We start from the raw sequence: 27,711 nt of genomic DNA on the forward strand, positions 1-27,711 counted from the left end.
GCAGAATTCGACTAGCAAAAATAAAAAGAGGATTGATAAATCAGAATTGTGTCTCACAAAGACATTACATACTATAAACTGATTTTTGTGCAGCCAAGTGTTTGTTTTCAAAAAGTTTTATACATTTCTCAAGCAATTCAGCATTATTTTTAGAATGCTTATTATGTATTCAGCCATAAAGTGATTAAAAAACATAATGTCTTCTCACAATTATTACATGTTTTTGTTTTGTGGAAAATAGGTAGAATTTAATAAAAATGCAGCATATTACAAAGTATATAATTTGCATCAAAGTAATAATTTTTAAATCTGACTGCAAGCACTATAATAGTTCAGAGACTGCAGAAAAGAGAGTATGATCTGGAAATGGTACTATTTGAGATTTACCTAAAAATATGTTTTTTTACTTATTTAATGAAGATAACATTTTATTTAATCAGGATTAACTATTATGATTAATAATGTTCCTTTGATGTTTTCATATTTTTTTATAAATTATTACTAATCAATAATTTAATATGTAACACTTGCTTTTATTTATTCCATTCTCTTATTCCCTATTACTGTATTTAATATACTGTTACCAATTTTGCTTTTATAAAAAATACACTATTAGTACAATTACTTAGGGCAAAATTCTCATCGTTATGACACCAATAGGGTGAACATTGTATAGTTTTGGGTATTTCTTTTCTCCTACAACAAGTAAATCCATTATGTAAAATAGCTACCAAGGGCAGGACAATAAGTGCTTTGTATAATTCTGTGTCTGTATGTGTAATTGAGATACTTTCAAAACGTATCTCTTTAGGGTCAAAATGATTATTAAGTAGATGGAGTTGGAGCTAATAATAATTAGAACTTCCACATCATGTGAACACATATAAGGCGATATTTTATTTGTTATTTCTATTTCTATATATTATGCAAAACACTGAAAAGCATGCTTGAGTATATTTTTAACTGCCTTTATTTCTTTTAGGCATGCATAGTGAAATGCATGATTGTTTTGCCAATACTTGTAAGAACACTAAATTAAATTTTAGTAATCCTACCTGCATGCATATAGATCCCATTTAATGAACATGATTGATCATCAAATTTCCTATTGCACTTCAAAGTAATTACTCCTATTACTAACATGAAGAGTAAGTATAAAAATTAGCATGCACTTACAAAAATAAACTGTTATACATGTAAAGTATTTTCAACATAATGAGGATTGATTCCACATTAGAAAATTCTGAGGGATAGGTATGATCTTTCCTTCTACCAATTTCATGTACCATATTTTTCTAACCACATTTTGCTTGTGTTTAAATATGTGTTGCTGACACTAATCTTTTTATGAAATTGTTTTTCAGAATTTGAGACTGTTTTCTGACTTCTAGGCTTTGTATATATTTGTAGTCCAGACAGAAGGCCTAACACATAATATGTGTTTAATTAATATTAGTTTTCTTCCTCCAACCCCTCTTTCCATCAATCTGCCTTTCTCTCAGATTGCTGTACCCTCGTTTCAAATAATTTATCTCCAATGTCTGAAGAGCTCCTGGACAAGTGTCAGGATTTTATATCCTCAGTGTCTTAAAAACCTGTAGTCACTTAATTCATGTTTCTCATAGGAATGGAAATAAAGAAGGAAGAAAGTGCTCTACTATTTCCTAAACCAGGCTATATAGGACTGAGAGAAGAGCTGTATTTCTTATATATCGTACTACATTTCTCAACATCTAACACAATAGCCGACATACAGCAAGCACTGCATCAGGAACCCATGAATTGTGTGGAAGCAGGGAATAGCAGTAATAAGGACTTACATCTTCTGTCAGACAGATGTTAGCCTGAATGTCCCAGCAACACTATTCGTCATTGGTCATTATGACTTTAGCTAGTTTACTTCATTTCTTTCTGAGGATTGGAATAAAATAATATTGAATATTAAGTAACCCATAATAGTTGTTGTCCACACTGCTCATATATCTATTTGGGTCCCCTGATATTAGTTACAATTTTACTATAAGTCTCTATTTTTCCCTGTTTGATTTCTTCTAATTTTTTTTCTCTCTCTCTCTTTTTTTTTTTTCTGTATCTATAATTCTCAGGCTGATTGAATCTAGTCTGTAAAATAAATCAATACTTGAGGAATGTAACAGAACCAAAATTACTTTATAAACCTATATTAAAAGATAAACTGGTAGTTTGAAAAAAACTTAATCTTCACAAAATTTGGGAAGTTGTTCACTGTTTAAGACAGTTTGAATTTCTCAGCACTTAAAAAATCCTGGAGAGCCTAATTTGGGTCCTTTTAGAATGGCCTCAAAAATTTAAATTTCAACAAACTAATTTCCATTTAAAAAATATCTGAGAATGAGGGCCTGCCTGGTACTATCCACTCATTCAGCTCCTCAAATGAATTCCTCCAATTCCCTGAGCCACAGCCTAAGCTATATGTAAGGATTCCTATCTTATTCTATAGATATTAGTAAAACTATCCTCTTTGGTTTTACCTGTATGTTCCTTCTCCATGTAAATTGGATTACCTAAGCCCTAGGCTGGGGATGAACCAGATGCACAATGCCACAATACATTTGACCTATATTAAAATGGTTTTTAAACTGTTGAGGTCTGGATATTGGCCCTAATTTGTGTCCTTGCCTTCCCCTTTCTTGAATATAAGTGCTTGTCCAGGAGATAATGCAGAAAACCTTCAGACCAACATGAAACCATTCTTTATTTTTTTAAATTAAATTTATTGGGGTGACAATTGTGAGTAAAGTTACATAGGTTTCAGGTGTACAATTCTGTTAATACATCATCTATATATCACATTGTGGTTCACCACCCAGAGTCAGCTCTCCTTCCATCACCATATATTTGACCCCCTTACCCTCTTCTTTACTCCCCCTCCCCCTTTACCCTCTGGTAACCACTAAACTATTGTCTGTGTCTATGAGTTTTTATTTCTTTATTTGTTTGTCTTGTTCCTTTGTTGTTTTCAGTTTTATATCTATCATTGAAGTCACATGGTTCTCGAGTTTTTTCATTTGACTCATTTCACTTAGCATAATAATCTCAAGATCCATCCATGATGTTGCAAATGGTACTATTTCATCCTTTCTCATGGCAGAGTAATATTCCCTTGTGTATACATACCACATCTTTTTTATCCAATCATCTATCAAAGGACACTTTTGTTGTTTCCATGTTTTGGTCACCATAAATAAAGCTGTAGAACATTTTTGACAACAGAGCCAAAATTATACAATGGAGAAAACAAAGCCTCTTCAATAAATGGTGTTGGGAGAATTGGAAAGCCACATGCAAAAGAATGAAACTAGACTGTTATCTGTCACCATGTACTAAAATTAACTGAAGATGGATCAAAGACCTATGCATAAGACCTGAAACAATAAAGTGCTTAGAAGAAAACATAGGTTCTAAACTTATGGACCTTGGGTTCAAAGAGGAGTTTATGAATTTACCCTCAGAGGCAAAAGAAGTAAAATCTAAAATGAATGAATGGGATTATATCAAACTAAAAAGCTTCTGCACAGCAAAAGAAACCCTCGACAAAACGAAGAGGCAACCAATCGAATGGGAAAAGATATTTGCAAACAATGTCTCCAATAAGGGGCTAATATCCAAAATATATAAGTCATTCATGCAACACAACAACAAGAGAAAAACAAACAATCCAGTTGAAAAAAAAAAAATGGGCAGAGGACCTGAACAGACATGTCTCCAAAGAGGACAAACAGATGGCCAAAAGACATATGAAAAGATGGTTAACATCACTAATCATCAGGAAATGAAAATAAAAACCACAATGAGATATCATCTCACACCTGTTAAAATGGCTATTATCGGGCCGGCCGAGTGGTGCGATGGTTGAGAACTGGCTTGGGACGCCAGAGGGCCCTGGTTCGGATCCCACCTATGAGGGCCAGTGACACTGCCCTCTACAGCTAAGATGCTGAACAACAACTCCACCTGGAGCTGGGCTGCCATGGCAACAGCATAGGCTGCAGCCTCTGTGGCAGTGGGTTGCCATGGGCTACCATGTGTAGCCAGCAGCCAGCGTGAGCAGCCATCCAGAATCCGGCGACTGATGTGCCTCACCCGGGAAGAGTGCAATGATGGTGCCAACTTGGGCCAGTGAAGCAACGTCCTCCACAACTAGACTGAAGAACAAAACGACAGCAACTTGTCTGTTCCCCATCCACCAATTAAAAAATCTTTAAAAAACAATGGCTATTATCAACAAGACAAATAATAACAAGTGTTGGAGAGGCTGTGGAGAAAAGGAACCCTCATACACTGTTGGTGGGAATGCAGATTGGTGCAGCCACTATGGAAGGCAGTGTGGAGGTTCCTAAAAAATTAAGAATAGAATTACCATACAACCCAGCAATTCCTCTCCTGAGTATCTACCCCAAAACTCTGAAAACATTTATCCGTAAAGACATATGTGCTCCAGTGTTCATTGCAGCTTTATTTATGGTGGCAACCATTCTTTAAGACATGCACATGTGATCCCTAATTGTGAATACAGATTCGTTTAATTGAACTTCCTGTCAGAAGAAAAGAGGCTGTGTTATACTCCTGTCTTCCCAATAGTTCCAACTACTTGCTGAGCTTCTGAAACGGACTGAATAAATACTTATTGAGTAAAAGTTTATTTTTCAAGGTTACTAAAACTCTATAGTAAATCTTTTTAATACATCTGAGTGTGAGATGGTTAGTCCCCTCTCCCCTAGTTATTTAGGTAAAATTTAAATTACTTGAAATTTAAATGATAACACAGATGATTTTCTGATGCTTATTGAAATATATTGATTTAAATCACTCTATAATTATATGCTTTTTGTTTTTAAGCAAGAATAAAAAATGTATGTTTCATTAATTTTCAGAGAAATGTCTCCATTGAATATTTAATAAATTGTGTACTTTTCTCATTAGTGATTCATTGCACATTTCAATTAACTGACGATGTATATTAACTAGGCTCTCATTTTTCAGACTTGCAGTCAATAGAGAATTTTCTTTAAAAACCTTAAACTTCAGCAAGTAGTCATAAATTATGAAACCTAATTCTAAAGTTGAAGAGCTTATGCATTGTGAAAGGAAAGTTTTGTAATGTTATAAGAAATATAAATTTCTTATTTGAAGAATTTCAATTTGGATTTTTTTCTTCTATATACAAAAATATTCATATAGGTAATATTGAAAGAGACTATGAAAAATGAAAATATGTGTATAATTCTCAATAGGACCGATTATGTCTATTTAATGTTATAAAAATTGAAATGATAATTTATCTTTTTAAATCAAAAGTGCTCTAAATAGTATAGCAAAATGTTTCATTATTCTACTCATAATTTGTATCCAATAAACTAAGTTATTTTAATATCATTACATGTAAAATAGATATATGTGAATAATATTATAACTCTACTGCTCTTACATATTTTATGATATGGCTAATAAATGGGGGGAGTTAATGACTTTTGTTATCATTTTTTTTAATTGACCAGAAATTAAAAATTAATTTGGAAATACTTTTTTTCAGAAAAATGGTTGTTTTACAATATATTAAATTTCAAAACAATTAAATCTCAAAAAGAATAGACACACAACAGTGTGTTATATTTTTGGTACCATTTCAAAGAGAGAAAAATTTAAATGTCAGTTCCTTTTTGTAATATGTGTAAAGATTACAACTTCCTCTGTAGGTGCTACAAGAAATGAAAAACAATTGATTTGGCAGTAATTTATCATGTTATCATATTTTTTTAAGCTCTCTGTAAAGATTAGAGGGGTGAGAAGAATTGAGAAAATAGGAGGAGAAGCTAATGAAATGACAGATATCCAAGTAATGAGTTATATAACATTTCCACAAGACTTCCCTTGAAAAATCTTCCATAATTCTTCCAAAGAATTATATAGTTTTGGTTAGTCAGAGACAAAAGTGAGAACTACGTGGGGGCAATGTGGTTCAGACGAGAGGGATTTTATAAAACTTAGTGCAAGATACCAAGTAGGCCAGAAAATATAAGGTGCAACAAATGCAAAAATTCGCAAATGTCTTTCTTAGAATTTTGACTTGCCATGAATAAAATTAGGTAGAAGGTAAGCAAAAGGATAACAAGATATTTTCACCTAAATTTCAAGGGCACGGCTAACATTTGGGTTATTTAAGGCTATAAGTAGAAATTCTTTAAAAATGTGTAGACTAAATAATACCTTTGATACAATTTTAAGCAGATGCCACTTGATGAACAAAGATGTATTTACAGCCTGACCCTTGTAACATCTGCAAATCATACCTCCTGCACCTCTTGTTATCTCTCAAGTTACAGTGAAAGTAGAGACAAATGTAATCCCATCTAGTGCAAGCATGCTGATGTCATTTGACACAGAAGACACTTACAGTAAATACAAGAAAGGAATACTTCTGATTTACATACTACTCCAGGACTAGTCTTATAAGTAGAAAGGAAAGATACCAACTTAGGTGATGCTATTTGAGATGCCTTTGAAAAGTTTGTCTACCCTTGTTATCACCCCCAACACTACCATTTGATCATATTGCCTAGAATTTCAAACTCCTCCTCTTATATTTTTGGATTATACTTTTCTCGATATCTACCTTTAGAGTGCTCCTTTTTCTTGAGAGAGAAAAAATGGAACAGTTAGGAAATTGATATCTTTATTATTGTCATTTTACATCATGTGCTGATTGGTTGATTACGTAGTATCTTAAAATTAATGTTTATACTTAGGGGAGAGGGAGAGGGAGAGGGAGAGGGAAAGGGTACTTATTTAAATTAACAATTACATGATAAGCAACAAGATGAACCGAGTATATCTCTAAATCACACTGACAGACCTTGAAAACAACACACACTTAAGTAAAAGCCTGAAAATTCCAGTTCCCCACACTTTTTTTCCTCTTCTGCACTTAACTTGTTAAGCAAAATTAATGAATAAATATACAAATAATGTTCCAAAAGTTCCCATGTAACACTCCACCCTTTCCTACCACATACCTATCCCAAGATGTTGTTGATATTGAATGATTGTCTCAGCTCAGGTAATTCAGGAATTCAATGGAAAGTGGACCTCAGTGTTACTCTTCAGTTTGGATGAGCTGGAAAGGCTGGAGACACTCTTAGTACTCTCAAATATCAAATGAGTGCAAAGACTGTAATGTAAGTGTGAGTGTGTTATGTGTTATTGAGTTGACTCCAACTCTTGGTGACCCTATGAACGAGTGATGTCCACAATGTCCCATCTTCAACAGCCCTGCTCAGTTTCTGTAGACCAATGCCTAAGGCTCCTTTTATAAAGTCAATCCATCTCTTATTTGGTCTTCCTCTTTTCCTGCTGCCGTCTACTTTTCCTGGCATTATTGTTGCCTTTCCCAAAGAACCCTGCCTTCTCATGATGTGCTCCATGTAGGAAGGCTTCAGAATGTAAGGGTGCTTGCAGTCAAATGTGGCAGTAAGGAGCTAAGGGTTTATTGTGTTTCAAATCTGTCTCAATCCTGACAGCCAATGGCTATGGTTCCACTGCAAGAGATGAAGAAAACTGAAATAAGTAGCAGGCACTATTCTGGTATTCTGGAGAGAAGTCTATAGCACTCCTTTTCTGTTCTACATTACAGCAAGGAAATGATTAAGGAGGGATTGATTTTGATATATGTTTCTTTAAAGCTTCTCCAAGGGAAAAATAAACATTCTGTAAAGTGAAAGTAAAGTATATCATTCTCCCTCATATTTTATCAAATCTGTTAAAGCAAAATTATATATGTGGCTAGCCATATATCAGGACCACTCTATACCTGTGATGTGATTCATGGACAGGCCAGGTGTATGGAGATACAATTTTAGCACAAAAATTGGTGACACTGAAATCCTAGCACAACAGAAATTGAAAATACCAATTGTTCAATGCATTTATAGGAAAATTATAATCTCAGGATAATAAACAGCCATTGAAATTGTTTCAAAATTTTTTTCTCAGATAAAGATCTCACAAAATCACTGTTCATTGAAGTTCAATTTGTTTTTAGTCCATTCATACTTGCTTGTTAATTCCTCCCATAAAGAGAAATAAACTAAGAAACTAAAAGGATCCCAACTATCCCAGAAGCCAGAAGTTTCTACCTATATGCTCTCAAATAGTGTATACCTGAAACGTTTATAAATTCTGAAACTGTGGCCTTCTATTTCCCCAGTTACTTTGCTCCCTCATTGTCTCCCAGTAGGGCACACAAACTCCAGCTTATCAGGACCTGCTATTGCTTGGAATCTACTTCCCAGAGCCTAGGATCTGCTCTACCTGAAAAAGAGAAGATGTTCATAAATAGTTTATTAAACAAGTGTATATGTATACTTTTATGAGTGTTTATGCACATACATGTATACAAATCATTATTGATAAACCTTCCAGCCTTCTCACATGTGTGCCAAACTGCTTCTACATACAAATTTGATAACTTTCTTCATCTTGTTCCTGAAGTAAACACACTATACCCTTCAAACTTTGATCTATAATGCCATTCACCTTCTTTTTCATTATGGTTATTGGATTTGCCCTTATTTTAAGCAGTACTTTCAACCTTCTTTAGCATATTAGTGCAACCCACACATTGAGTGTAAAATACTTCGACAGAAAACCACTGACTGCTTGAAGCCAAGTATTATGTGTTTGTGTTCTGTTTATCTTCATTATTTCTTGAATTAGAGAATCCTGTCTGTTTCCCTGCTTGGTCTTGTATCTACAGGGTTCTGAGCCTTGTAAAAAAAAGAGTTTAGTGTCCAAAGAAGATGCATCAAATATGCCAACGCCTCTTTTCACAGAATATCACTTAGTCAGATTAGTAGCCTGCATTTGCTATGTAATATTTTTGTTGGATGGTGAGATGAAGTTGGATTTAAAGAGCAAGTTATATTTAAAATATGGGCATTTCATTCTTTTGAAAAAGGAAAAGTTTTGTACGGGTATGATTAATAGACACAAAACTCTAGGATTTAAGAAAGCCTCCAAATAGATTGATACTATGGAACTTTTTACTGACAAAATCAATGGAGCACTAATAACATAATTTAGAAACATTCTACAATGCACATCTGCCTCTTGAGTTTTATTATGCAAAGTAAAATTGTTCTTGCATCTTCTCTCAGAGGTCCTTATGCTAACTCAACAAAGTGTTCAGTAAAACACAGGACCATCCATTTGATAGGATCCAGTAATCTCCTTAGGAGATAGCTGTGAGATATATATATATACATATATATATATATATATATATATAAAATATATAATTTTTTTCTAAGTAATTTTTTTTCTTTCATCACATATGATTTTGAGTTTTGCTGGAAATAGTAGTTCAAACTTATTTTACCCTAAACAAGTAAATAATACGGTTGCATAGATTACTTGGCTCTCTTTGCTTAGTAGTGTCAACCATCAGTTATTGGTGCCAATACAATGCCAACAGGTATCCCCAATTTGGGATGCACTTTATTCAGTGCAAACAGCTCAACTGTGATACAGAATGCTTGTAGAACAATACAGCTATGGATCAGCTCAATGGTTTCACAGCTCAATTATGAAACAGCATGGTGGTGAGGTAGCTTTGGGCATGATGCTGCCCTTGGATAAGGCCCATCTCTGGCTGGATAGCTCAGCTCTGTTCCGCTCAGTCCGTTCTGCTCCAGTGCAGTCTGCTGAGATGACTAGGTAACACTTCAGCCCACTGAGGTAAGACAGCTTCCCTATGCTCTGGTCTGGTGAGTGGACTTCAGTGTTTCAGCTCCAGCCAGGGAAACACAGATTTGGGTGGAAAGGGAAAGTGCACTCTCTTAGCCAGAGGGGAACTGACTTGTATAGAGAGATAAGTGCCAGGTCCTGGTCCTTGGCTGGTTTGTTCTAATGCAAATGAGAACTCCAATTCCTCACAGTTTGATTGGTCCAAAAAAGACTGGCCTGATTGGTCAGAATAAAGCTGCTCTGATTGGTCAGTGAAGATGTTAATGAGGATATATCTACACAGCTCCAACTGGACAAGGAAAGTCTCAGTCTTATTGGTTGAAAGATAATTCCAGGAGCTCCTTTATAAGGCTGGCTCAGCTGGCAAGAACACAGTGCAGGCAGGCAGTTCCGTGCGGGAGGCAGGCAGTTTAGTGCAAGCCTTTTCTTGAAGTGCAGCTTTCCATGAGAGTTTCCTGTCTAACAAGGTTCTGTTGATAAATTTGAACCCAGTTAGCCACCAGGAGTCCTTCTCAACAAGTACATTCATTTTCAGGGTCAATGCTAGTAAAACCAAACTCAGATAACGATTAAGATGAATAAAGAAAAATATCAAGGGTTAAGATACAATGCAAATACATCATAAGAAAGAGGCAGAGCTCACCCTGAATACTTAAACAATTTCTTATATGAATTTAATGTGCACATCACATAACCTATTTCATATATATATTTGATAGATTAGACTAATATTTTCAATCAAGCATATAAGGCATAAACTAGTTCTCATAATACATACACAAAAGAAATGTGCATATTGAGGTTTGCAATTGTTTCCATCTTTAAGTGGGCATATTATTTTGCCATTGAAGGGAGATGATATATTTTACCATAGCATCTTATTTTACTAATTCATGAATTTTTCCCAGTGAAATCTTTTATTAAAATGCTAAAACTTTAAATACTAGTATCATAACAAAAATTCTCATTTGAATGAAAGACTCCTACTGTGGCTCAACAGAGCAACACTATTAAATAAATAATTTTAATTCTGAGAACACATTCATAAATTAATAACAATCAATAGAACATTTTGGAATTGTTCTGTGAATGTGACTAGATACTTATTTTACATGTACGCGTACATTACTTTTCAATTTTGTTTGACCAATTTCAATTTTGTCTGGCAAAGTTAACTTAAATGTAAAATTAGTGGAGGTAGTGGGGAGTGTCTAGATCGACAGCATTGATGGCACTGATATTCTCTGTCTTTAAAATGATTTGAGGCTCAAAAAATGATTCATTGTGAATCCACCTGAGTTAATAATTATACTGTTGTAATTTAGTTATTGATCTGTAGGTATAGTCTCACTATGGCTATCCATGTAAAAAAGAAAAAGAAGCCGGTTATTCTGAGTCAATCAAAGAATATTTAGACAAATGCGTTCTATTTTTCATTTAAGTTAAGAATGCTCACTGTTGACATTCACTTGTTATGCTACAATGTTCTAACCCTTGCTTCTCTTTTTTAAAAAATAAATCATGCAACAAAATGTCAAGTTTTATAATCCTTAAGACATGTTTCAAGCAAAAATAAAGGAAGCGAAAAGGATGTCAGAGAGCCTTTTAAATTAACTATAAAAGAGAAGTCCCACCAAATTAGTAGATATAAGGAGAAACTGCCTATTAAGCCTAATCTGTCATCAGTCATGAGTAGAAATGCTTAACATAACCACATGAGTGTATTAAGAACATAAGGCAAGAAACCTCAAACTGGCAGGGTTTAATCCTTTGATGTACACAGCGTGGGGTAGATTGTATACACCTCATGCAATGAATCAAAGTAGACAGCTTCAGGGGAAATAAAAATGACATTTGCCTTAAGTGACTCTTAAAACTGCTAGTTGAGTTAGTTATGCTTAAAAATCTCCTCTGTATTTGTTTAGACTAAGGTTAGGTGAATTGTTTTTCTATTTTATGAAGACCTTTACTTTTATCTCTGTTTTTTTATTTCCTTTTATTATTTTTTTGAGAGGGGGAAGGATAATGAAATATTTATAGATTGTTATTTTCCATATTGACAACTGATTTTTTAAGGATAAAAAAGTATAAAATTACAGTAATTTATTTTTTGCCATAACATAGATGCTTATTTATATGCTAATGTAATTTTGGATAGAGAAATATAGTGTTTGGTTTCTTTGAAACAAAAAGAAATCAAGGTTTGCATATGCCATGAAAGTAGTAGTGGCTGCTTTATGTAACTAAGCCAAGGAAATCTTAAAATAACCTAGATTTTTTAATCTAATAATGTAAATTTATCAATTTTGAGTGATATAAAACATTGCTCATGTTTTTAACTAATTAAAGACTATATTGTTTAAATTCTGTTTAAAAACCTAGACACAGATAACAGTTTAGAGGTAAGCAGAGAATAAGTGGGATGTGGGGAGGTAGGAGAGGGTGAAAGAGGTAAAATATTTGGTGATGGATGGAGATTTGACTTTGGGTAGTGACCACACAATGCAATATAGATGATGTATTATAGAATTATACACTTGAAACCTATATAATTTTATTAACCAATGTCACCCCAATAAATTTAATTTTAAAAAAAGAAACAAATAGTTGCATTTATAACAAATACATATAGCATTTTTAACTGCTGAATTTTTTATTAAAAAATTCTGACAATTCATTTAATTGATACATAAAAATATTTTGAAAATATATTATTAGTTTATATAGGAAAATGGCACTAATATCTTAATAGATCATAGATACATGTATCTTTATATTGGCTAAACATGCCTTCCTGATTTATTGCATAAAGCGTTAATTTGCTTGACAATTTTTGACATAGAAAAAACTTGTGCTTCCACACCAATAATTATTCACACTGGGAAATAATGGCATCTAATTCAAAAAGATTTTGTTGGACACAGATGATTTTATTAAGAATAAAAGTGGCGTGCAATAGAAACCATTTGGCAATAGTCATTTGAGATGTACATTATTATAATAACAATATTTTATATTTCATGAATTTTCAAAAGATATACTATTTGGGTATCATCATCAAAGTCCTTATGAAAATAGAGGTTACATTAACCTATTAATTATATTTTTCATTTCCTGATTCTGACCTATACCCTGCCAACATAAAATTAAGATATATTGATAATTCTTTTGATACTACCACTTATTGAATTTTAAAGTGACCCCTTTTACCATCTTTTACTATTTTAAAATACTTGATAATACTTTTTGAAGTCCATAATTTTGAAATTTATAGAAGTAGGATAAATTATATTCTTCTGATTAATAAAGTCATTATTAAAATTTCAAATTCATCAAGGAAACTTTTCTCTTATTGTATTTATACAAGTGAAAAACAATAGCATTATTTTGTATTGTAAGTCTATAATGTAAATAATTTAGAGATTCACTTTTTATTATGATAAACTCAATGATTTCCTAAGTCACACACAGAAATAAATCAAGAATTTTAGTTTTAGCAGGACATAAAGGAATGATAATGTTAAGAAAAAGTGGACCAGCTACATGAGAAATTTAGTTGAAAGAAAAAAAAATTAGTTGAAATGCAGGCAATACACTACCATTTATTTATATTGCCTCGCAGAGTTTCATTAGTAATTTTCCAACATTCTTCTTGTCCATATGCAAAAATCATTTGAAGTGATTGTAATTCTCTTACTTTAATATAGAAGCTAAAGTCTGAGTTTATAAAGTCAAGTCCAAATTTACTGTATCATTTATATGCATGCCTTCAGGTTATATTGCTTGGTTGTAATTTTTTTTAATTTTTTTCCCTTATTACTACTGTTATTATATAACATGTTCATAGTGATTAAGAAACACCGAGCACTTACTCTATGGCACACACTGAGCTAAGAATATTTTATGCACTGCCTCATTTAAAACTAATAGCTACATAAATTTTTATCCCTATTCTACATATGGCGATTCACTTAACTAATAAGTGTCAGAACCAGCTATAAACTCAGTTCTAAATTCAGCGTCTTAGCACTTACTATGTTATAGTATTTTGAAATCTTTTTCTCACTTTCAGAGTTCAAAACCTAATAACTGATGATGTGCTTCACAAATTGACCCAAGCTCACCTTTAAATATTCCTTTCTCTTGCTGTATGTACCTCTGCTACAATAAAACTTGATTCCTCACAACAAACCCACAGCATATTTTCTTCACTGTCTGCGGTTATTTGCAGAACACCTTGCTTCTTCATTGTCTCCCTAACACGCTTTCAAGGCTTATCTCAAAACCACCTTTTCTAAAATTTGATGTAATTTCCCTAATTGAAGTCCCTCTGGCATTTTCAATTTTCTTTTTTCTCATTTGCAGTTGAGAGTCACACAGACCTAGATTGGAATCTAGCTCTTCAGCTCCTCTGAGACCTTTAACATGGTATCTAATATCACTTACATCAGTCTGATTATCCTCTTCCAAAGGTAAATGATTTCAGAAAGGATAGAGGAAAACTGTGGTGTCGTGTGTGCAGTCCCTGCAGGCCCTGCAGTGATTTTTTGCTTTCTGCTCATGTCTAACTTCATAATGTCTATTTATCTATCTGTTCCTCTCCAGGCCCTGGACTGAGCTCCCTTACCTTGCTAATGCAATTTACTGTTTCTCCATACATCTCATGTTCTCCATACTTCAATTCACCAAACAGTGAACTACTAGATACATCTTCCTAAGTTTTTAGCTATTGATACAACTCTGCATTGGAAAGAAAAAGAAAAAAAAAAACTTAACATGTTTCCTACTGCATATAAATTAAGTTTAAACTACATTGAACCCACCTCCTTTAGCAGCCTTAGCTCCTAAAAATTACCTACATATATGTTATGATCCACCCAGTGTAAACCTGAGTAGCTCTCATACTTTCCTGCTTCCACTTAACTATTAATTTTGTTTAAAATGCTCTTTCTAGATTCAGATTTAGGTCTCTTAATTTATATTGATCTCCTGGTAAACTCAAATGTATTCTAATTCATGCAACTTTTTCTGTCCCCTTGTCATTTATGATAGCACTGTCCTCAGACTTTACTTCATGTTAAGGGCATGCAACCTCACATCAATTGTTAATATGCATCACTTATTTATTTAATATGGTTGTGTCAGCCAGCCACATACCAGACACCATTCTAGCTTCCAACAGAACATTGAATACAAATTTTGTCTTATTTTTCTATAGGGAAATGCAAGCATCACTGTAGTTTAATAAACATTAAGTTCCAGGGATGCCAAAAAAATGTGTACACATGACTTGTATTCATCTTTTTTTATCAGTATATGTTGAGTATTACAATTTTAATACTGTTTTTTTCCTTTTTTAAAATGTGTGTGTACATTTTTTGGCACCCTGTGTGTGTGTGTGTGTGTGTGTGTGTACATATATATGTATATAAATATACATACATATATATATATATATATATATATATATATATATTTAGAGAGAGAGAGAGAGAGAGAGAGAGAGGACGAACTAATACTTTGGAACTAAGGAAATAAATGAAAATTCAGGTTCTACTAGTTACTACAATATGATTCTAAGCAAATTCAACTACAGAAAGTACATTTTAAAAAATTGTCTGCTAAAGATTCAATCTGACCTTTTCTAAGGTCCATATCTTTTGCTTAAAAATTTTTACTTGCTTGGGCCGGCCGAGTGGCGTGATGGTTAAGAACTGGCCTGGGACGCCAGAGGGCCCTGGTTTGGATCCCACATATGAGGGCCAGTGACACTGCCCTCCACAGCTAAGATGCTGAACAACAGCTCAACCTGGAGCTGGGCTGCCAGGAGTCGCCGGCAATGGCGTAGGAAAAAAAAAATAAAAAAAATAAAATAAAATAAAAATTTTTACTTGCTAATTGAAGAGGCAGAAGCATAGACAAATAAGTCCCCAAATTCTCTCTGGCCACAATAAATTCAGACATGGGCATGTAATCCAGTCTGAACCCACATGTTGCAATGAGCCTTTTGCTGAGACTTTAGGAAAGAGACTCGAAGTTTTGTGTATGCTGGTCTAGATGATCTAGAGCCACAGCAGTTATTTTCATACCACCAGAAGCCTAGGTCTGAAACCAAGACAGAAGATGGCACAGCCAATAGATTAAGAGAAATAATAAGTTATGGTTAAATTACTGTAAACCAAATTTCAGCTATTATCAAGCTGGTTCTAGAGTTTCCATTTGTATGAGTCCCCAAATTCCTTGTGATTTTAAAAAAGCTCGGACGGCATATCCTGTTATTTACAAATGCAAGAATTTTAGATTAGGTTTCCTTATGTCTAAAATATGCATATTTCCCACTCCACACTATTTTGAGTTGATCACAGGATCTTGCCCAGCTTCTATCACAGAATAGGTGATTAACAAATGTTATTTTCCTTTTTTCCTTGGGATGACACATTTTTTTCATAGTATCTCCTATAATAGTTATACTGATTAACAATCAGTAAATATTTGTTAAGAAATAATGCATTTAGTAATGTTTTTCTGAATGTCTGTCTGTCCTGGTGACTTTTACAAAAGAAAAAAATTCTGTGAGCTAAGTCCCAGTATGCAGCATACTGAAAACTTCGCCATGGCCTTAGAGCTGTACAGACAGGAAATTGCCTCTTAACAACCACATGTGTGACACTGTGCAGAGGCAGCTCAGTTTGACGATATTTAGATCACTTGAGTCAGGTCAAGAGTAACACCAAATCTGCAGGATTACCATCTGTAGAAGTTTTCTCAGAGTCCTGTAAAGTATAACAGTTAAGATGGGGCCACTTGTTGATTTAGTCTGAGCATCTCTCTCTATGGCTGGCACCAATCCACATTTTCTCTAAGTGCTGAGAAAACTTACTAGGTCTGTCCTCAAAGAGAAGCTTGATATTCATCTAAGCTTTGATGGAAACTTGTGATTGAACAAGCTCTTGGACCCTGGGAATATTATAATTCTTCTAAGATTTAGAGGAGCTTTTTTCTCTCTTAGGTAGGTTTCATTATAAACATCCTGGATTGTTGGTTAGAGATTTATGTCTTTCATGATATTCTGAAAATGCTCTAGAGACTTTTACTCAGTGAATTTTTTTCTGGTTCAAAGCAATGTATATCGGAGTGGATATTTCATTAGATTTCTCAGTTTTAATTTTGTATCAACCTAGTTTACAGCAATGTGGAATAATTGGTGAACTTTATAAGTAAGTTAGACTACTCCCCACCCCAAGGCTAGTACTTCTTCAAAGAGCGTATTTATTTTTTAAGTGGAATTTATTAAACTGTAATCCAATGAAGAACAATATCATCTGCAGTTGACATTAAGTATATTTATTAAATAACTTATAAAGCTGAGGAAGCCTTGTTTATTTGATCATTTTAATTTGGAATTTTAATATCGGTGCTGAAGAGAAAGTAGATAATACTTTTCAGCAAAGATAACATAGGAAGAAGTTCAAAACCAAGGCTAGTCTTTTTGTCAATCACTAGTATTTATACACTCCTAAGGTGAACTGTATTGAGTGCTTTATCTATGGCCAGAAATATTTAGAGAAGAAACACTCTGTAACAAAGATTGAAGAAATCTAAATAAATTATAAATAAATGTCTGTCAAATGGAATACTGGAGATTGTTTTTTTAAATGTCAGTATCAAAATAATCAAATGATAAACTGGCATGCTTATTACCTAAGGAGCATCAAGCAGGTAAATGTCTGAACACTCTCAAAATGTATTACTCAGTTTACTAGGAATATCAGCATGTATTCAAAACAAATTAATATAAAAAAATCACAGTTATTCCTAACATGCTCAATATGTGCCTCTGTAAACATCAATCCTAGAATGTAATTCATCTCAGAGCCTTTGAAGTAAAACACCATTAGTGGTTGAAATTACAGCCATGATAAAACCTGCATTCCCTCAAGGCAAAAAGGAAAATGTGGTCAAAACAAAAATCTCTAAAATAAGGAGTCATTGAGATGTGATCTGTGGCAGGTCCAGAGGCAGGTTTGTGTTCTGAACAGAATGAACAAATCACCAGCCTGGTAGATGTACATTAGGAAACTCAGAACAGCATGAGGAAAACAGGACAGAACCTCATTCTGTTGGAAAATGAGGTTGTCGGAGACCTTCTGTAGGTGTAGGGAGACATAAAATAAACACTGCATCAATAAGTCTAGATATGTGATCACTATCATTGTTTTCTCTGCAAAACTAAAAACCAAACAAAGCCAACAGCAAGCAAGAATGGAACAGAGATCTGTATGTTGGTGAACCCCTGACATGCTCAATGGTGCATGCTCATTTTCACTGCTTCCAATGGAACATCACAGCTATTCTCTTTTCTGTTTAAAAAGGAAAAAAAAAAAACAAAACAAATAAAATCAGAAGTTGCCTTGTTGGTGAGGGATGACCTGCAAAATCATCTTATTCTTCTCTATGACTCGAAAAACTTAAGCAGATATCGTATTGTTTGGCAGCACCTGTTTATGTCAGGACCTGCAGCTTCTGAAAATGGCAATACTCCATCTTTGGTCGCTAAAAGAAAATCTGCCAGGCCGTGGCATAAATAATAACTTCAGAGACAACTCACTTTGGCCATCAGTTGGAGAACGTACCTGACACAATCCTTAGGTGCACGAAAGGATATCTCTCCAACTTGGTGCATATGTAACTATTATTTTTGAGTAACACAAATTTGAAAGTGTCATTCGGTTTCCAATCATTCTGTATATGCCTATATCTTACATATGCACATATGTGTATATGTATTAAATAACCAGGGCTTGTATGAAGCAGGTGTACACAACATTGTCATGCCTTCTAATAGGCTGGTGCCTATACCCTATCAGTTGTCAGGTATTTTTAATATCACATCACAAATAACTGATCTTTATTAAATGTTTAATCTGTGCAAGGCAATGTTTTACCATTGGCAAGTTGTAACCTATTATTAATCATAGCAATTATACTTTTCCTATTTCATGAGTTAGGAGATAGACTCTCAGGGAAATTAAATGGCTTACTCAATGCCACACGGATATGAAATTGTGAAGCTGGGATACAAACCGACGTGGCGTGCTTGGAGTGCTGGGTTTGAGTGTTCCTAAACACTTTGCTCACCCACTCCCCCAGCACATGTACACACATTGACCTCCATTGAAAATTTGCCCTGGCTTGGTTTACTTAGTAATCTCTTGTCTGTTTGTGTTTTGTGGAGAGGTGCTGAAACTATTATTTGAGCAAGCATATTTCTGAAATTTGTTTTACACGAAGCCTTAAGAGAGATTGCCATTGTTAATGTGCAAATGATAGCATATAGTATTATAGAACATTGAATCAATAAAATTGTATCGATTATAATATGTGCCTAATAATAAGTAGGTAGTGCTATGTCTAGTATTTTCAATGCTTAACTTCCAGTAGAAAAAAAAAACCCAAAAACATCTGTTTATTCCTTATTTTTATCATTATCTAAGAGCCTCCTTCAGAGCTGCCAGTGTGTTAAAAACAGTGACCAACGATATTTGTCCTCACTATCAGAAACCATTGGCAAACGCTTTAGAAAGGACACAGTATATCCTTCCATTTCAAGCATCAGAGAAAAGAATGACTATAAAATAGATTTTTATTTCTGGTCTATTATATCAGAGTAGATTGCTTGTCTCTTTCAAAACATTATTTCATATATTGTAATTAAATATTCTGTAAAAAATTCAAGCATCTGGATTATAGTCATTAATTCATTATATTAGATTCATCAGTGTAATATTACTTTTGAATCCTTGTTCAGTAATGATATACTTCAATTCAATTGTCTTTCGTTCATTTAGATACATGAGATGGAGAACTGGAAAATAATCCTTGGTGTTCATACCATTCTGTAGCCATATAAAATGATAATTGAGCAGCTTATTATTATTTCTTTTAATCAACAGCAAGAGATAAAGGGGGAAATTGAAAGGCCACATATGAAAGATTTTAGATAAAATGCTTTTGTTGAATGGGATATTCATTTTCACCATCAATGGCCCACTTAAAGATCAATGTGAAGAACACGATGGCCAGATGGGCTCATAGGCACAGAATGACTTCAGAGGCCCCAACAGTATTTCACTTTTATAGACAACTATTTGAGTTACATTTCCTTACATCCACAGATTTTTTTACTGGAATTTTGTTCACCCTCCTTGGCATTAGTAAAACTCCATTCTCCTTATTGAAATTTCCTTTTATACACATGCCTGGTTTTCTCATTCTAAACAGCCTTGGGAGAGAGGGCATTGTTTGCCTTCACCATCTTTGCCCATATTGTCATTTACAGACCACTGATCATCCACCAACATGAGAAAAAAGCAAAAGCATCCCCTTTAGGAATGTATAATCTCAACTGTATCACTTTTAACTCTTCTTACTTATTGTGATCTAACAGCATCTAAGCCCTCAAGCTTGGAAAGGAAAAGGGGTATGCATGCAGTAGAAGTGAGCTCAGGGTAATTCCTGGGCTAAAAATTCCCATGTTCATTCAGATCTGCCTACAAGAGTCTGTCTTTTGTTTAAAACCTACATCAAATTCTGTCAATTAGTTTAAAGATTTTCCTGTACCATCCCCTATATGCTTCTATTTCCTATATTTTAAAAGCTGGTTATGAATGTAGCGATTGTAGTATTTATCATATTGTATTTTATATCAGAGGATTTGTTTATCTTTGCACTCTCTAGATAGTAGTCTTCTCCAGGTAACCTGTTTAAAATTTGTTTAACAGCTCTCTTAGGACAGAACCTAACATAGTGATTGTTAAATAAATGTCATTTGAATAGAATTATCATATATAATTCATCAATTTTAGAAAAAAAATCTCTGCTATGGTGAAGAAAAGGTACATTAAATTCCTAAATAGTTAACTTTTCTTTTTCTCTATGTACTAATTTAAAAATAAAAATTCCTTACAGTAGTTTCAAGCTGTACTCATGACGATCTCACTCCTGAGAGAAGAATAGAATAGAATTTAGGAACCTAAGATCTAATCCAGGCTCTTCAATACATGAGCTGTGTGACTTCAGGTATAGCCTTTAATCTCACTGGGTTTTTAAGATTTTCATCTGTAAAATGAGGGGATTGAACCAGATCCTCTCCAGAGTCCCTCCAGCTCCAAAGCAAACACTAAGGTTTTAAGATTGCTTCAGATGAGAACATCTGTCTCTATGCTGCACTCCTCTCTAATGTCTTTGGATATTATATAAGAACTACCAAGTGTTAATCATTCTCTCAATGGAGGCAAATGTTCTTTGGAACAGGAACTTCCTAGGCAATGAATAGCTATTAAAATGCAATATATAATCACTCAAAGATCTATGATACCTATAATACGGCTCAATTTACCACACTGCCAAGTATGGCCTTAATTACAAATAAATTCTAGGCTCAACCTGTTCCATTGACATTCAGCCAGCAGCAGACACAGCCCAGAGTCTTTGTAAATTTATATTTGACATACATTGATATAGCTAATATCTAACTATGGAAAATTTAAACATAAAACCAGAACAGGAACATTGAATGGTATAAAAAATTCTCTTTCCTAGTTACAGTTTCCCCTCTAACTTTTGTGTCCGCCACTAAAAAAAATTCTAATATCATATAACCTTTTGTATTTTTAATTTTCTTAAAATTGATGCTCATTTGAAGAGTGTGTATCTGTGAATATCCAAAGTAGTGTTCTGCCACTTTCTAACTTCCACATTTGATGCTTAAACACCACACATTTACAAAATCTTATCAGTATACTGAGCCCTACAAAAAATAGGAAAGAAGCAAGATGCTCTTTATATAGAAAAATGAATAAAAAGATATAATGAGAAAATAATATAAAACTATATACATGTGTGTGTATATATATATGCATATGTATATAATATATATTTACACATTTTTAGAATTTTCAGAAGGAGGAAAAAGGAGGAATAAACATCTGTTTAAGTGAAAGAACGTGTAAGTCTTCTGCAGACACTATTTAGGAAATTTTCTCCTTGCCCCTCCAAAAATAAAACCTAAGAAGGGTGGACTCCTTGCCTTCAGCACATTATATCATTCACTGCCATGCCCTATGTTACCAGTAAACAGTAAGTAAGTAAATGTTTTGAATAAGTTAACATTCTGTTTCCAATGACAAAATAATTATATTAAAACTACTGTAAGAATTGTGCTTACTACATGGAGAATGTGGGCAATCTTTTAACCTCTGCAAAAGCTTTATTCCCTCTCCTTCCTGCCATCTGATGATGAGCAATATAAAATACTTGAAAAGGTCAAGCCTTGTCCAATGCCTGAGGTCACCTTCAAGTTGACTTTGGTTCAGCTGCTGATGTTTCTATGTTCAAAACTGAGATAGCATATTTGGAGAAGAAGGTATTTTCATCATGGACGATATGAGTCCAGTTATTTCAATGGTGGAATGCTCACTAATGTCTTATTCCTGATAATTTCAAGCTCATACTGAATGAAAAATATAATAAAATTATCCCACTTCTAAAGCAGTCAAAATAAAAACCCAGGGATATACAGTCAATTAAAACAATTATGAGGATCATTCACATTATGTAAAGACTAAGTTAATTGTGACACACTTTTCTAAAAATTACTCTTCCCATGAATTTTTTAGGAGAATAGTTTCAGGATGTCCTTAAGAAAATATTATAATATTTAATTTCATACTGAACTCAAAGCTCAACTGGTTTGTTTGTTTGTTTGTTTATTTCTAGCCAAGAAATGATCTTGGAAAGAACTTTCCATATGAGGCAAGTAGTGATTGCCCCATATGCGTTTGAAATCTGTTTCATATAAAGAAATGGAATTTTGAGCCCCATCAATTTTTAAACACAAAGGAAGTACTTGACATACTGTAGTGAAAAAAAGTTATAGTCTCTCATTATTAATTCATAGATCAGCTGTTCAAGCAAAATTGTTTCTGAATTTATAGCAAACTAAAAGGAGCATAAAAATTATTTCTTCCTTGTGGTCTCCATAAACAGCTTTAAAGGTACTTTCCAAATAGATAAGTGAAGCTGTGATCAGATTGTAATGCGTTGTAATGTGTTTTCAATCCATAGGTCCTTTCCAAGGCAACGCTATGGCTTATTTTCTACTCTTTTAAGAAAGAAATATGTTGCATTATGGTCTGTTTTATTTCCAAAAAATAAAATAAACTCCCTAGGGCACTTTGAAAAGTAGCATTCAGGCACCCTGAAGGGAATGTTCCTATCATATTTTTTTTGGTTATAGTCAGCTGGAGGAATTCAAGTGCAAGCAACATAGGCAGCCCTCAAGCCCAGCCTCCATACTCAGATTCCCTCAGCGATGCTAAGACCTCAGCACTTGAGCACCTCCGCATATTAGCGTTAGCCCCCTTGCATTCCTAGCTTCACTTTCTCTGGGGTAGCTCTAACCCATCCGGTTTCTGAAATGGCCCAGGCAATCTAAATACGAAAATTGGTTCTTGACTCCTAATAAGAGTTTCATTAGCTCAGGAGGAAAAACTCATTTTCTTGCTCAGAAACCTCATGAATCTCATTAGAACCTCAATAATAGTAGATGTTCTTTACTATTTTGCACCAGACAGTCTACTGAGTATTTTGTGTTTAACATGTACAGCGTTCTCAATAATCCTGCAAACAAGGAATTTATAGACATTAATAGAGAACAAAATATGAAAATTATGTAATGCCAAGCAGAGAAGAGCCTGCTGGAGCTGAGCAGGACCTTATCATGTAGTTCTCAGATGAGATAACAGGATTCAGGATGAAATCTCTAATTTCAAGCCAAGTATTTTAGGTAGAGGCAACTGTGAGTGCGAATTTATAGAAGAGAAAGCCTCTGGCATATTTGGAAGCGCCACGGATGGAGGCCGCTGCAGCTCTAGCGGTGGGAGATGCGTTTGGAGAAGTAGGGCCAGTTGCTTATTATTCTGAATGCGATAGAGGCCGTTAAAGGTTTTGATCAGAGATGGGATTGGATGTGCTTCTCCCTGGGAAGTGTCACTGTAGTGCTTGTGGAGATTATATCCTAAGAGGACAGGGATGGAGAGCGGTTCGGAAGCTAACGCAGAAGTCCAGCTACAAGGACGGGACCTGCAGGACATCGAGTCCTCAAGGACAAGGTACTGAGAACTCATCAGTATTCAGTAACGTAACCCCTTTCCTTTAGGAGTATTTTCCTTTCTGGTTTCTGATGCTTTCCCTGTTTTTACCACTGCATTTTTTGTTTAACTTTTAGATTTAAAGAATACTATACAAAAATACATATTATAGTTAGAAAAATTATGTTTGTTTCATGTGTGTAGGCACATATACATGATTTAGATAGAAGAAAAGAGGAGGCTGAATGAAGCGTACAGAGGCCGTAAGGTGTGAAAATACAATTAGTGCGACAACAGGAAGTGTCCTCAATGCCATTGGCAGCAAGCCACAACTGCGGTTCTTGAGCCTCCCGTTCTTTTGAGGGATTATGTGTGTAAGTAGGTTATCCAGGGATCTCTACAAGAAGTAGATTGAAATGTGGCTCAGAAATGTGTGTGAGAGAAGTTGAGCGTGCTATCCTAGATTTAATGCATGAGGCGATGTGTGTCCCTTATGGGTACTGCAGATCTGCTAGCCTAAGGTTTGCCTTTCAAGAAGGTTAGCAATATTGTAGAATGAATATTTCTGCTTTACAAGGGCACTCGTGTAATGGAAGATGGCTTATACTCGTTGTACAGACTATGTTGCTTGTTTTGCTCCCTGCATTTGAAATGCATTCCCCCCCCCATATTTATCTGACCATCATTTTCCCACGTTCACATTAGTTCCTCCAGAAAGACACATTTCGTAATCTCCACCAGTCGGTGTAAAATGTGCATTTTCTAATGGGATTTCATGCTTAATTCTAACACTCAATACACTGTATTAAAGTAACCTGTGGATTTGTTACTGTTACTTTTAAAATATTTATTTAACCAACAGGTATGAGAGTGAGCATGTGCAGGACACGTTTTTGTTTGTGTTACTTGAATTAATTCAGCCTGCACAAAACCCTTAGGAGCAGATGTGTCGCTCGTCCCATTTTACAGATGAGGAATCCAGATCACTGAGGGCTGCACAGCCAGTATGTGGAGGGATTTGAAGCGGGACAACCCAGCGCCGGTGCCCACGTTATTAATTCTAGACTATAAACTCCTCCAGAACAGTGACTCATCCACATTCAATGATGTATTTCTAGTACCTAGGCCACTTCCCAAATAGGACACCATGAGAAAAGGAAATTAAAAAGTTGGGAAAGGATGAACATATTAGAGAAACTAGTAACTATATAAATGCAGCTGGAATATAGGGTGGCATTACTGAAAAACAGCATGAAATAAAGCACACAAACTATTTTATAGATGGCCTTGATTACAACATAGAGAAATTCATTCCATTTGTGTCACCATTAAGGATCGATTTTTTGAGCAAAATTCACTAGCGTTAACAAACAGATCAGTTCAGTACCTGTTTACTAGATATGCTGCTTTAGAATTAGGCTACCGTTGAAATTTAAAACAGTATTATTTATTTTGTTAAATAAACACCATACAAAGAGATGCTAATACAGGGATTTCAGTATAATGTACTGAATATGAAAAGTAATTTTAATTCCTTTTTGAAACTAGATCTGGGAAATTGGCAACTTATACAGATCAGGAAGGGCACCAGTGTCAGGTATGGTTTTCTACAGAATATTTTTAAAAACCACAGAAATTAATTCAGAAGAAAAGTGCTGGTGAACTCTTACTTTGTATGTAACCAAAGCTATGATATGGGGAGAGAACATGCAATGATTTCAATTCTATTTCCAATAAAATAACCAAATAATAGAGTAATAAAATCTCAGGAAAAACAAACAGAAACCAGGAAAAGCTTGTGAGAAATATGACAATTTAGATTGTTCATGGCACAAAGCAATCTGTAGAGTTAAGTGAAAAGTCACTGGTTCTGTCAATTATCTAAATTGTTGTTTATTCTAATTAGCCATGGCAACCAGACAATACACTTAATCTTACCTAGTCATCAGAAGAACAGAGCATCATTCAATGACCCTACTATCAGATGAACCTTTTAAATTTTTCTCGTGGAAGAATAATAATACAGTATGTATAGCACGAGATTGCTGGGCTTCAGAGAAAATCATTTGTTATTCCATATTTTAATACTGACAGATTGGCCTAAAAAATCTCATCAATAAAAACAAAATGTAAAATTAGGCTTAATGTAAACATAGGCTCACATGCTTCAATGTGCTAAGCAGAAATATTTTGCCGTACAGCATTTCTAAGTATCTGGGTGCTAAGTTCTCTGAATAAAGAAATGATATGTATAAGACAGCCATCACTCAGCCATTCATTGTAGATATAAATTAAAGAATAGCATCAAAACAAATTAGTGGCTGGGACTCTGAAATGCTAAATATTTAGCTCCCATAATGCAACATTTTACTTTTTGGGTAGGTAAAAGATGAGAAATAATTTTAAAGCCAAAATAGTTGTGAGCCTCAGAACAAAGTGTACAGGCAAGAAAACCTGCTGCGGTGGAAAAAGTCATAGCTCATAAATGTGTTCATCCTCCTTTTTCAGGAAAATTATCTAAATTCTTAAAATTCATAAACAGGTGACTGATATTTGCATTATTTGTAATTTTAATATGTTTTCTTGACATCTTGCAATTATCATTAATGATAATAGCTGTTATTTACTAAACATCTATAATATATCAGATTTTGCACATGAATTTCTCTAATACTAACTGGTTATACATTATTAGAATACATAACAAAGAAAAGAATGAAGTAACTTACACAAAATGTCACAAACTAGTACATAGGAGACCAGTATGCAAACCTCGACTCCAAAACATACCTCTTCACTATACGGACAATCATTAGGTACCTGATCTAGAATATTCTTGCTTGACATTAGAATTCATATCAATATTTAAAGGAAGAAAACAATAGGTCTGTTAATTTTTTCCAGATGCAAGAAAAAATGAATTTTCAGTTAATATCCTGGGGTTGCTTGTGCTTTGTTATTCTCCTCATATTTGTTTTCTGAATTTTCTTGCTTTCGTTGCTTCCCGACTTGTAACATTTTCCTTTCTAACGAGTTTAACTAATGAAATTTAGGCAATTATCTAGGTTATCTATGTATCTATCATCTATCTATCTATCTATCTATCTATCTATCTATCTATCTATCTGGGGTAAAAAAGTTTAAAACCCCTGACTGATATTCCCATGATAAATAAATGACCCCTTTGAACTAAACACTAAAATTACACCAAGGATTCTAGAAACATAACCCTTAGATTATGGTAGACTCAGATAATCTCTAAATTCACAGATACAAAATGTATTTTTTTTTAATTCTCTCAGGTGAATAACTTAAATTGCATTGATAACATTTTGTTTTGTTTCTACATCTAATGACTATTAGGGTCTTCTATGGGATGTTTATGTTTTTATTGCTTGTTTGCTTTATTCTAACAATTAACTAAAATTGGAAATAGACTGGCGATATGGTAAAACTAGTATTCAAATGTGCCACAAATCAGGGACAAGTTCTTTGATATCATTAGTGTGTTATAAGGAGTTAGACTTACAGTAATTTTTACTCTTTCTTGCTGTTTAGTTTTAGCTTAGTCATTAATTAATGTTTAGATTTAGGTTCATTATATTGAGTTATAATTGACATATAATGTTATATTCAGGTGTACAACATAATGATTCAATATTTGTATATATTGCAAATGATCAACACAGTAACTTTAGTTAACATCCATCACTATACATAGTTAACAAATATTTTTTTTCTTGTGATGAGAACTTTTAAGATCTACTCTCTTAGCAACTTT

The 27,711-nt window shown here is 34.0% G+C and overlaps 1 protein-coding gene across 1 annotated transcript in view; it reads left to right on the forward strand.

The window, feature by feature from the left end:
• FSTL5 (follistatin like 5) overlaps positions 1–27,711 on the forward strand; it is a 427,469-nt gene that overhangs the window by 384,745 nt on the left and 15,013 nt on the right. The window lies entirely within an intron of this gene.

This window comes from Hipposideros armiger, unplaced genomic scaffold (assembly GCF_001890085.2).
Source record: "Hipposideros armiger isolate ML-2016 unplaced genomic scaffold, ASM189008v1 scaffold_916, whole genome shotgun sequence".
Lineage (NCBI taxonomy): Eukaryota > Metazoa > Chordata > Mammalia > Chiroptera > Hipposideridae > Hipposideros > Hipposideros armiger.